The sequence below is a fragment of the Uranotaenia lowii genome, chromosome 3 (assembly GCF_029784155.1).
Source record: "Uranotaenia lowii strain MFRU-FL chromosome 3, ASM2978415v1, whole genome shotgun sequence".
NCBI lineage: Eukaryota > Metazoa > Arthropoda > Insecta > Diptera > Culicidae > Uranotaenia > Uranotaenia lowii.
Window position 1 is genome coordinate 220,986,731 of NC_073693.1, and position 9,922 is coordinate 220,996,652.

Here is a 9,922-nt window from a genome sequence, read left to right on the forward strand (position 1 = left end):
AGGGAAGAAGACTAAGATTTTCATCACTGGGGACACAATGAATGGAAATGTCTACAAAGAAGAATGTCTCCAGAAGAGGGTTTTGCCATTCATTCGGTCCCACAAAGGTCCGGTGAAGTTCTGGCCGGACCTGGCAAGCTGCCACTACAGCCGGGATGTCGTTAAGTGGTATAATGAGAACAAGATCGATTTTGTCGAAAAAAGTATCAATCCACCAAACTGTCCGGATTTTCGTCCCATCAAGAAATATTGGGCAATAGTTAAGGGCAAACTGAAGAAATGTGGCAGAACCATGAAAAAACCCACTCAAATGGAAAAGTGGTGGAACACGATGGCGAATGAGGTTACCAGCAGTACTGTGCAGAAAATGATGGGTGGTATCACAAAAAAGTTCAAAAATTCATCCGAAAAGCTGACGAATGATTTTTATGTATTTTTTTTCTTAAAGTGCAATGAAAACCCTACAAAATGACATTTTTACTTTTGTTGTACGTTATTTCTTTGCGGAGGAATGATCTATTTTATCCGACCAGATTCTATGTGAAACAGACTTTATTTTTCATCATTTCATACCGGTTAGCAAGTTTTGGGAAACAATTGTTAAAAATTTCAGGGCTTTACATTCAATAGTTCTATTCATCGGGATTTTATATTCGTAAACCAGTACTATATGTAAAATCCGGAAAAATTGTCATTTTAACTTAAGCCTTTCCTTAACATAGTAGCACAGGTGATCCACAACTTTGCACAGCTCGCATTTGAACTGGGCGCTTTGGATCAACCTGTAACAGAAAGGAGCAGGCCATTTACCGCAATTTTACAGGTTGGAATAAAATTACGTGACATTTATTTTTACCTGAAATTATTTACACAGGCTGCTTTGAAATTACAGTATTATAAAATTTTGGTTCATTGATTTGTGCCGGCTAGTTTTTTTGATTTTTGTTTTTCAAAAATATTATGACTTTTTTTCGGTGAAAATAAACGTAACACATATAACAAACAATGACTTTATTTAACGAAAAAAAAATATGGCAACCTCTTTTCTGCACTGCACGTATTTAACTTCTGGCTGGACAGATCCGAGATCCGGTTGTTCCTGCTGGAGGATTAGGGACGAGTTATTTTTTTGGAAATGAAAATGTTAAAAAACTAACCCTTAGTTCTGGAAAGGGGATCAGATTCGCCCGACCGCCGATTGTCAGGAATTGTTGCTGATGCTCCTGCCATGATGAAAATGATAAACACTTTCGAAAACCTTTACCGGCTTAGCATCGTTGAAGCTGTTGCTGTGTCCCCCGATTTGCACGTTTTTTGAAGTTGATTACCGTTTTTTCCAACGATCAACTGCCAGAAATGTTCCGGCACAAAATAAAGAAACGGAACAAAATAAAACGTCGCGCGCAATCCTGTTGACGTTTCTTCCACTCAGATTCCAGTTGTTTTTGATTTTTTCATGTGGAATTGATAATCATTGGACAGCATTTAATTTAAAGAAATTATTACAATTAATTGGTCTAAAAGTAGTTAAAAAATCATTTAATATTACAGGACATGTCCTGTAACAAAAAGGAGCATGACATGTACCGTAGTTTTACAGGTCGAAAAAAACTTACGTGTCGTTAACTTACGCGACACGTAATTTTATTTTACCTGTGAACTACGATACATGTCATGCTCTTTTCTGTTACAGGACATTTGCTGTAATCTTAAATAATTTTTCATTTAATTTTACTTCAACCAATTGAAAACACTTGTTTTTTTTTTTTAATTACAGGTTGTATGTATTTAAATGCAACCGTTTTCAATGATACGTAACAGTCATTATTTTTTTCTGTGCATAGTAAAATTATCATACGCACTGATGTTTTTGAGTCAAGTACACGGAAAATAAAAAAAAGGTAAAATTTACCTTTTGCGAGGTGAATTTTTTCCACCCCTCTTTCGAGGTAAATTTTACCTTTTCATTCACCTAGCAAAAAGGTAAATTTTACCTTTTTTCAATTCACCTAGCAAAAAGGTAGATTTTACCATTTTCTCATTCACCTAGCAAAATAGTAAATAATACCGTTTTCCCATTCACTGATTTAAAAGGTAAATGCTTGTTTGTTTGATTGGTTTCTTCAATAATAATTAATTAAAAAAAACACAATTCATGAAAAAATTGGTATTTATTTGAAATAAATAGGGAGTTACCTAATATTTATTTTTGTCAGGTCCGGCTTGTCCGGAATAATATCTGAAGGCTGACGGGAATACAACACGAAGCTCTGTGGGCCGATCTGAAACAAAAGCAAAGTATTATGAAGAGAACCAGCACAACTAAATAAAATCTAAGAAAACACTTACCATTTTGTTCCGATTTTCACATATTGTGCACGAAGCAGAACTTGTTCCTCAACGGCAAAACAGCTTAACCTCAATAAACGGATTAGTCAAATAGTTACTTTTTTCGAGATGATTTGTACCGTTTTGTTGAGCTCAATCCAGGTCAACTTCACCTCGCTACGAGGTAAGTTTTACCTTATTTGGATTTACCTTTCTTTCTAGGTGAATTATACTTTTTGATTCAGCTCAATTCAGGTGAACTTCACCTCGCTACGAGGTGAAATTTACCTTTTTTGGATTCACATTTTTTCTCGGTGAATTGTACCTTTTTTCATTCTTCGTTTCAGGTATATTTTACCTCGCTGTGAGGTGAGTTTCACCTCGAATAGGTATAAGTTACCTTTTTGGCTTTTGCGAGCATTCACCTTTGCTGTCTCGGTAAATTTTACCTTTTTATTATTTTCCGTGTATGTTTTGTTCTCAAAAGTACCATGTGCGAACTATTTTGTTGTAATGAATTGGTGCCACAATGTCTAAATTTCTATGCGAACGCTAGTTGTAAAGAAGTTGTGATGAAATTATCATGACCATAGTATTTTTGACAACAAACATTAAAAGTTATCAAAAATAACCAGATACAGTACCGTTCATAATTGTATAGAAATTGGAAGCACGCGCACTGTCACTTCGACTTTGAACTTCCATAAGTTTTTACTGTGATGATATTTTATGATCAAATTTTCTGCGTTTGATAGATCAACTATCACACTTTTATATCACAAAATTTGAGCAATGAAGAAAAGAAAAAATTGAATAAACGATGTATTTGTGTTTTGAAATCAGAATCTCGCGATATTGTTTTGATTTTTTGGTTGTAATAGATTTACTGGTTGTTGAACACGAAATAGGATTTTCCTATGGAAACATTCGTCCAAAATTATAGAAATCGCATTTCTAGGTTCATGCCTGAAATATTGTACCTCGCGTAATTTTTGATCCCATCGATAGAACTTTTCAAAAACTTCAGACATGCTAGCTTTATATTTCAACAATCACTCTGCAAAATTACAATACAAAATTTAGCGTAGTTTCTGAGATATTGCAGTGTGAATGAGAAAAGTCCAAAAAGTCCGATTTTCGTAGAATTACTGTATCTCAGGCCACACAAACTCCAAAAAGCTGAAATTTTATGATATTATAGTGTGATAGTTGATCTATCTAACGCAGAAAATTTAATGAAAAAATTTCATCAGAGTAAAAAGTTATGGAAGTTCAAAGTCGAAGTGACTGTGCACGTGCTTCCAATTTCTATACAATTATGAACGGTACTGTACATAGTAATTTCACTAATGTTTCATGCGCACTTTTACAAAACTGATGTTATACTTTGCGTGGTTGAAAATACTATAACGCAGAAATGGTTAAATTATCATGACAACGCATTTGGAATATCCACGCAATTTTTTTCCGTGTAGAAATTTTGCTACGCAGCATTTTTTACTTTTCGACAGAAAAATGAGCGCTTTTTAAAAAGATTTGTAATCGTTTATGATAAAAATTCCTGCCGGAACCAAAAAATATCAACAAAATTGTTGTTTCATAGATGAGGTATGCTGGTGAAACTTGCAAACTTATCCAATGTAAAACTTTCTCAACGACTTTAAAAAAAAAATTAAAATTGGTCATTCTAATGAAACAAAATTTGATGCCTGCTGGTCGGTTATTTAATCAGATCAATTAGACATTTGAGCGCTGTTTTCTTCTGTTTTCCACCCCTGGCTTCAATTAGAGATTGTTGTTGTTCATGGAAACAAGAAATGTCATGTTTAATGTAAAAAACTTAAAAAAATAGATGGTGTGCAAGTTTTGCTTCACGTCCGTTGGCTGAACGGGAGACACGCGACCTATCTCGCCCAATATCGTTAGCTGACTGACGACCACTCACGGCACGGCAGCTCAGCCGTCGTGTGAGTATGTGTGGTAAAGAAGGAGAGATTATCGACCCGTAAAGGCCTATCGGCCGAGAGAGCATCGCGCTTGCAATTATCGGCTACACATCTCCCCCCTACACAAAAATGAAAAACCGAAACAAAATGTTTTGGCAAAATTTCAAATTTCAAACTATGACTGTGTAAACACACGCATATTTGATTTCCTTTTGTCAAACTTTCATTAAACCAGTTCCGTGAGCATAACTTCCATCTCCTTATGTGCATATTTATGTGAACAGCCATTTACAGTATCACACATTATAAACGTGTCAGTTTTATCCGCATTTTGTTATTTTGCCATTCGCTGTTTCAATATAGTCGTTTTTCCTCGTCACATCTATCTTAATAATTCCTATGTTTTTATTGACCTGAACTAATTTAAAGTCACATGTATAAGCGACATCGACTAACTTGCGGTCAAAAATGCAGCTTACTCAATCCTCTCTTTTTCTGAACATCCTTCTGAACAACCATTGATCTCAGTACAGTCTATTGTTAAGGTGAAATTTCAGCACACTTCAGTATTGATTTTCCCAATCCAATAAACTAAGTGGTTTGCTCAAACTCACTTTTTGTACTATAGACATCCTGTTCCAGATAAATTAACTCATTGTCCTAACGCTGTTTATTTTTAAAGTGAACACCCTTGAAGTGGTCCTTCCAATCCAACGATTATTCAGATGTAGACCTTCCGTCTCACCTTTATCCGTTGGATCTTCGGTTCCAACGATTGTTCAGATGTAGACCTTCCGTCTCACCTTTCCTGTTGGACCTCCCGTTCCAACTATTGTACAGATGTAGACTTTCCGTCTCACCTTTTCTGTTGGACCTGAACGATCATTCAGATTCCGTCTCACCTTTTATCCCGTTGGACCTCCCGTTCCAACGATTGTTCAGATGTAGACCTTCCGTCTCACCTTTCCTGTTGCTACTAAGGAATGTATTTATTTATTTCGTCATTTGCCTAGGCAATGTTTTCAATAGAAATTCGTTTTTAAACTAAATTTTCAAATTGTAAATATTGGTTACTTAAGTTTTTTTTTCAAATGTGGATTATGATGATCGCCAAATACCACTACCACTACCCACGGCCTTTGATTAAAACTCCCGTCGCAATCAACTTCAGCCGGATCGCTCGTCACGAGTGGAAAACGGACTTTTTATCGGAACATTTGGTCTCGTCCGAATTATGTTTGGTTGTAGTGTTCTTGCCAATTCTAACTTTGTCATATTTTGTGTTTAAGATTCCTTTTTTTTATTAACGTGCATTGTTATTGATCTGAATCGTTAGGTATCACTGGATTCCTAATTTCAAGTTGAGCTACTGCTTACAACGACTTGCTTCGACGAAGACTTAAATCACACGCCTATAGTATTACTTGCTCCCCCGACAAGAAAAAACAATATCAGATAGTGAGTAGACGAAACTAATTTAAAATATGCTGAAAGAAGCTAACTGTGAACTGGCTTATTTCGTCATTAGATAAACAACTTCTTTCGAACGAAAAATAAATTATATTTGTGCACCATTCCGGGATCGGTAATTGATACTTTTATTCTACCTACAGAAATATTATTATCTTTTTTTATTGCATCATGAAACTGAGGAGTTTACCCGACAAAACTCAGTAACACGAGACTCTTTGACCTGGGTCTCAGAGTCGGCGCGCTACTGGGCAAACTGGAGGGGCTACGCGGGAAAAGGGCGGACCAACCTTTCACTTTACCAAGGCACTTCTTATCTGTTTAGTAAAAAACTTGATTTGTTCTCAAGGGGTTTTTATTGTTACAATTGATTGGGTGTGGGTGTGTAGTGTGTAAGATTTATTTGGGCTATTCTGGGTACGTACCATCGATGGTTCTCTCGTTTTTCGTGGTTTCCGGTGATGACGACCTTCACCAGGCCACCAGGATTGGCCCAGGTGAAGGCAGAGCTCGTCTGGTGAGCGGACCTCGGCTGGACGCAGCAGCACAAAATGGCGGGGTAAGTCCTGGGTTTGTTGGCTTAACAGCTCGGAAAAGGGCGATTCCGAGCTGCGTGGAGTGTAGATTACAGGCACTTCCTTCGTTGGCGAAATCGGTTAGCTCCGGACGGTACCGGTAGTTGCCAGCCCGAGAAGGGTAAGGTCTCCTTTATATTTAGAGTCAATCTATGACCCGAGACGTCCTCCTTGATAGTTATGGGGCGCACCCCAGAGGACAAAACGCTGGTCTTTTACGGTTAGACGTAGGTGAATCCCTGGGGCCACCTAGGCCGGGCGTGTGCGGTCGAACGATCGTAACCGACGACAGAAAAAAAACTCAAAATTATCCGAAGTGTCCCTAACGGTGGGTACACTTCACACTCCACAAAGATGCACACGCATTCCATCCTAGTAGCTCGCACAGTGCGGACGTGTTCTCGTTTACTGCAGTGCCGGGGTGTGTTTTTTTTTTATCTCGCCAAGTTAAGTGAGTTTTTTTCACACGGAGTGATTTATCGTTTTTGGTTCGGTCGTCAATTGCCGGACACAAGGACAATTGGCAAAAGTTCAATCGAAAAGTTGAGAGCAGCATTTTTGTCACCATCACCATCCTGGCCATAATCGTTAGCAAGTGCGTTCCAGTTCGCCCTACATATCCGGATTTACCACACCGTCAGGGCGGTAAGTTGCTTGTTTTTCGCCGTAGCCGAGTGAGTTCAAGCGGCCAAGCATTAGTTTCGTTGGGCTCTCCGGTTGACGTCGCCATCTTGGAGGATCGACGGAGGACCACGTGGTTGGAGCAATCCATATACAGACACTCGAAAAAAAAACCATTTAAGAAGTGCAAAAAAAAGTGAGTTCTTTTTTTAATTCTTTTTTCACTTTTACTTCCTCTATCTTATTTCCCTTTAAATATATATATTTCGATCATTTTGAGCTTCGCTCATATTTTCAACACGGAGAACATTCGTTTTCCCGTTGAGAAATATGAGCGAAGGCGGGGGGCTATACCTTCCAACTGGGGATGATGCAAATGTCTCCTATGAAGATGAGGAGCATCTGGAGGATTCGGTTGATGCCGGTCCTTCAGATGCAAATCGTTCTCGGATGGATGACAATGTTGCATCATCCCCAGTTGAGAGGAGAGTCAACCGGCTCCGACAATATACAGAGGGTTCATCTTCCTCTGGGCCATGGGTGGTTTTCATCCGGCCCAAAGCGAATGATAAACAGCTAAATGTGGTTCAGATCACCAAAGATCTGGCGAGGTGGCCCTCTGTAACCAGTGTTACGAAATTGCGTCCGAACAAGCTGCGCGTTGTTGTGGCTAACTGGAAAGCCGCAAATGAGATTGTGGCCAGCAAATTCGTAAACCTAGAGTATCACGTCTACATCCCGTCTCGAAACGTAGAGATCGAGGGCGTGATCACTGAGATGAGCCTAGAGGCGGAGTACGTTAAATCCAACGGCGTTGGTAAGTTTAGGGGCCTCGATTCGACTTCGGTCGATATCTTGGATTGTAACCAACTCCACACTGCCACCGTCGTTAATGGAGTTAAAAAGTACTCCCCTTCGGCATCATTTCGTGTGACCTTTGCGGGTACCGCCCTCCCTCACTACGTTTTGATTGACGGAGTTTTAAGGCTACCCGTGCGATTCTTTGTGCCTCGCCCAATGGATTGCAAAAAATGCATTAAGTTGGGGCACACTGCGTCGCACTGCTGCAACAAGCGGCGGTGCCCCAAATGCGGGGAGAATCATGGGGATGGAGCGTGCTCAGTAATAGAACAGAAATGTGTCTATTGCGGGGGCTCACCTCATGAAATCTCTTCGTGCGAGGCATTTAAGAGTCGCTGAGATAATCAAAAGCGCTCTTTAAAGGAACGCTCAAAACGGTCCTATGCCGCCATATTAAAGAGCGCGGCGCCTCCGATCCAACCTCAAACAAGTAATATTTTTTCTGCGTTGCCAGTAGACAATGTAGACACGGACACAGCTGACGAAGAACAACCAGTGATATTCAAAGCTAACTCGCGTAAAAGTCCAAAACCATCACCTAAGATCACCAGAATTCCAAACAAAATTCCAACATTTAGCCCTGCAGCCGCCGCCGTTAGGCAAAAACCGCCAACTGTACAGAAAGAAAAAACATCTCCTCCTGGATTCCAAATGAATTTTACATCGCAGAATAAAATCGAAGTACCGGGAACTTCTAGTAGCTTCAACCCCAACCCAGAATCAAACTCCCAATCTGGACTTTTCAAGTTGTCGGATATTCTGAATGGAGTTCTTACGTTTTTCAACGTATCAGAATCACTAAGAGGCATTGTAATCTCAATGCTTCCTATAGTGAAGACATTTGTAACAGTTAGTCGATTATGCATGTATTAAACAGAATAAAAACATTGATCATAAGTTTAGAACGAAAACACACCACACGAATCCCCTCAGTGTGGACATACTTGATCCGAATCGAGAAGCCCCTCGTTTGACAAAAACGTCAAAAACAAGTACGAGTTATGAGAGTAAAATTTGATTCAGTGTGGAGAAAAAACGGAAAAACCAGTGACGTGAGTAGCTTGGGTTCGACCGGAAAAAAACGCGGCAGCCTCCGACGCAGGAAATCCCGGAAGGCAGCCAGCAGACAGAAGTGTCTCAGGGCGCAGTATTGTTCTATCATCTTTGCGGCTGTTTCATACAATTTGCCGCTTCGGTTTTGCCGGACAGATCGCCTCTAAGCTGCTGGTAAGTTGCCTTTGAGTTGCGCACTTACAACGTGCACTAACGTGTTCCGTAAATTGCCCAGGTTGCTCCATCCGAATCCGGTCACGGATTGAAAAGGCCCGCTTCCGTAAATCGCACGCAAGAAAGAATACGCTCCTGGAAGATTGGCGCGTCAAGCGAAGCCAGCACTAGCGGAAATCGGTGAGTTAACCTCAAAATGTTACCACCACATTTGCTAACACACGTTATGTATCCGAATCTAGATTCCAAAACGGGACACCGGAAAAACACCTGGGAAAAGCGAGGATACCGAGCATACAATAGCCCCGATATCGGGTAAGGCAACTCAAAGAGGAACCGCTCAAGAATGCGCAATTAATGTGCTTTTTCCAAAGGGTTTCGTTTTGCTACGCCTTTGGCTTTATTCCGCAGGTAGTGCTGATCTGTCCACGGCGTGCTGTTTCCACATTTTTGTCCGCGTCCGAACCAGGCGGAATTTCAAAGACCCGGGTAAACAGTGCCAGGTGAAACCCGTTGTGTGGTCCTTTGTGGGTCGCACCTGGAGTGTCAGCCGAGCAATTGGAAAGGTGCGTGAGGTGCTTGGGCAGAGCCGTACTGTCGTCATCTGGCCGCTCGAACACTCACGCAAAGCTTAAAGCGTCGCGGGAGAAGGATTTTCCGTCAAATAATCATCTGGTAAGCAGTGCGAGGCGGACCCTACCTGTCGTCCCCTGGTCGCCCGAGCATTTAACCGAAGATCACAGCGTTGCGTGCGTTCATCGGAAAAGTCTACGGGTTGCCGTGCTGCGCTAAGGCGAGTTCGTCTGGCGTTATTGATTTGCCAGTGTGGCACATTCGAAGTCGGCAGTCGTGATTCAGGGCACGCGTGGGCGTGCACTTGCAGTCGTCGTAATC

The 9,922-nt window shown here is 40.7% G+C and overlaps 1 long non-coding RNA gene across 1 annotated transcript; it reads left to right on the top strand.

Moving 5' to 3' along the window:
• The first annotated feature begins 8,735 nt into the window (after nt 1–8,735).
• On the top strand, nt 8,736–9,333 carry LOC129758440 (uncharacterized). Its single transcript, XR_008739985.1, has 3 exons — nt 8,736–9,028; nt 9,090–9,208; nt 9,271–9,333. It is a non-coding gene; the product is annotated as an uncharacterized LOC129758440 (long non-coding RNA).
• The last annotated feature ends 589 nt before the right edge of the window (nt 9,334–9,922 follow it).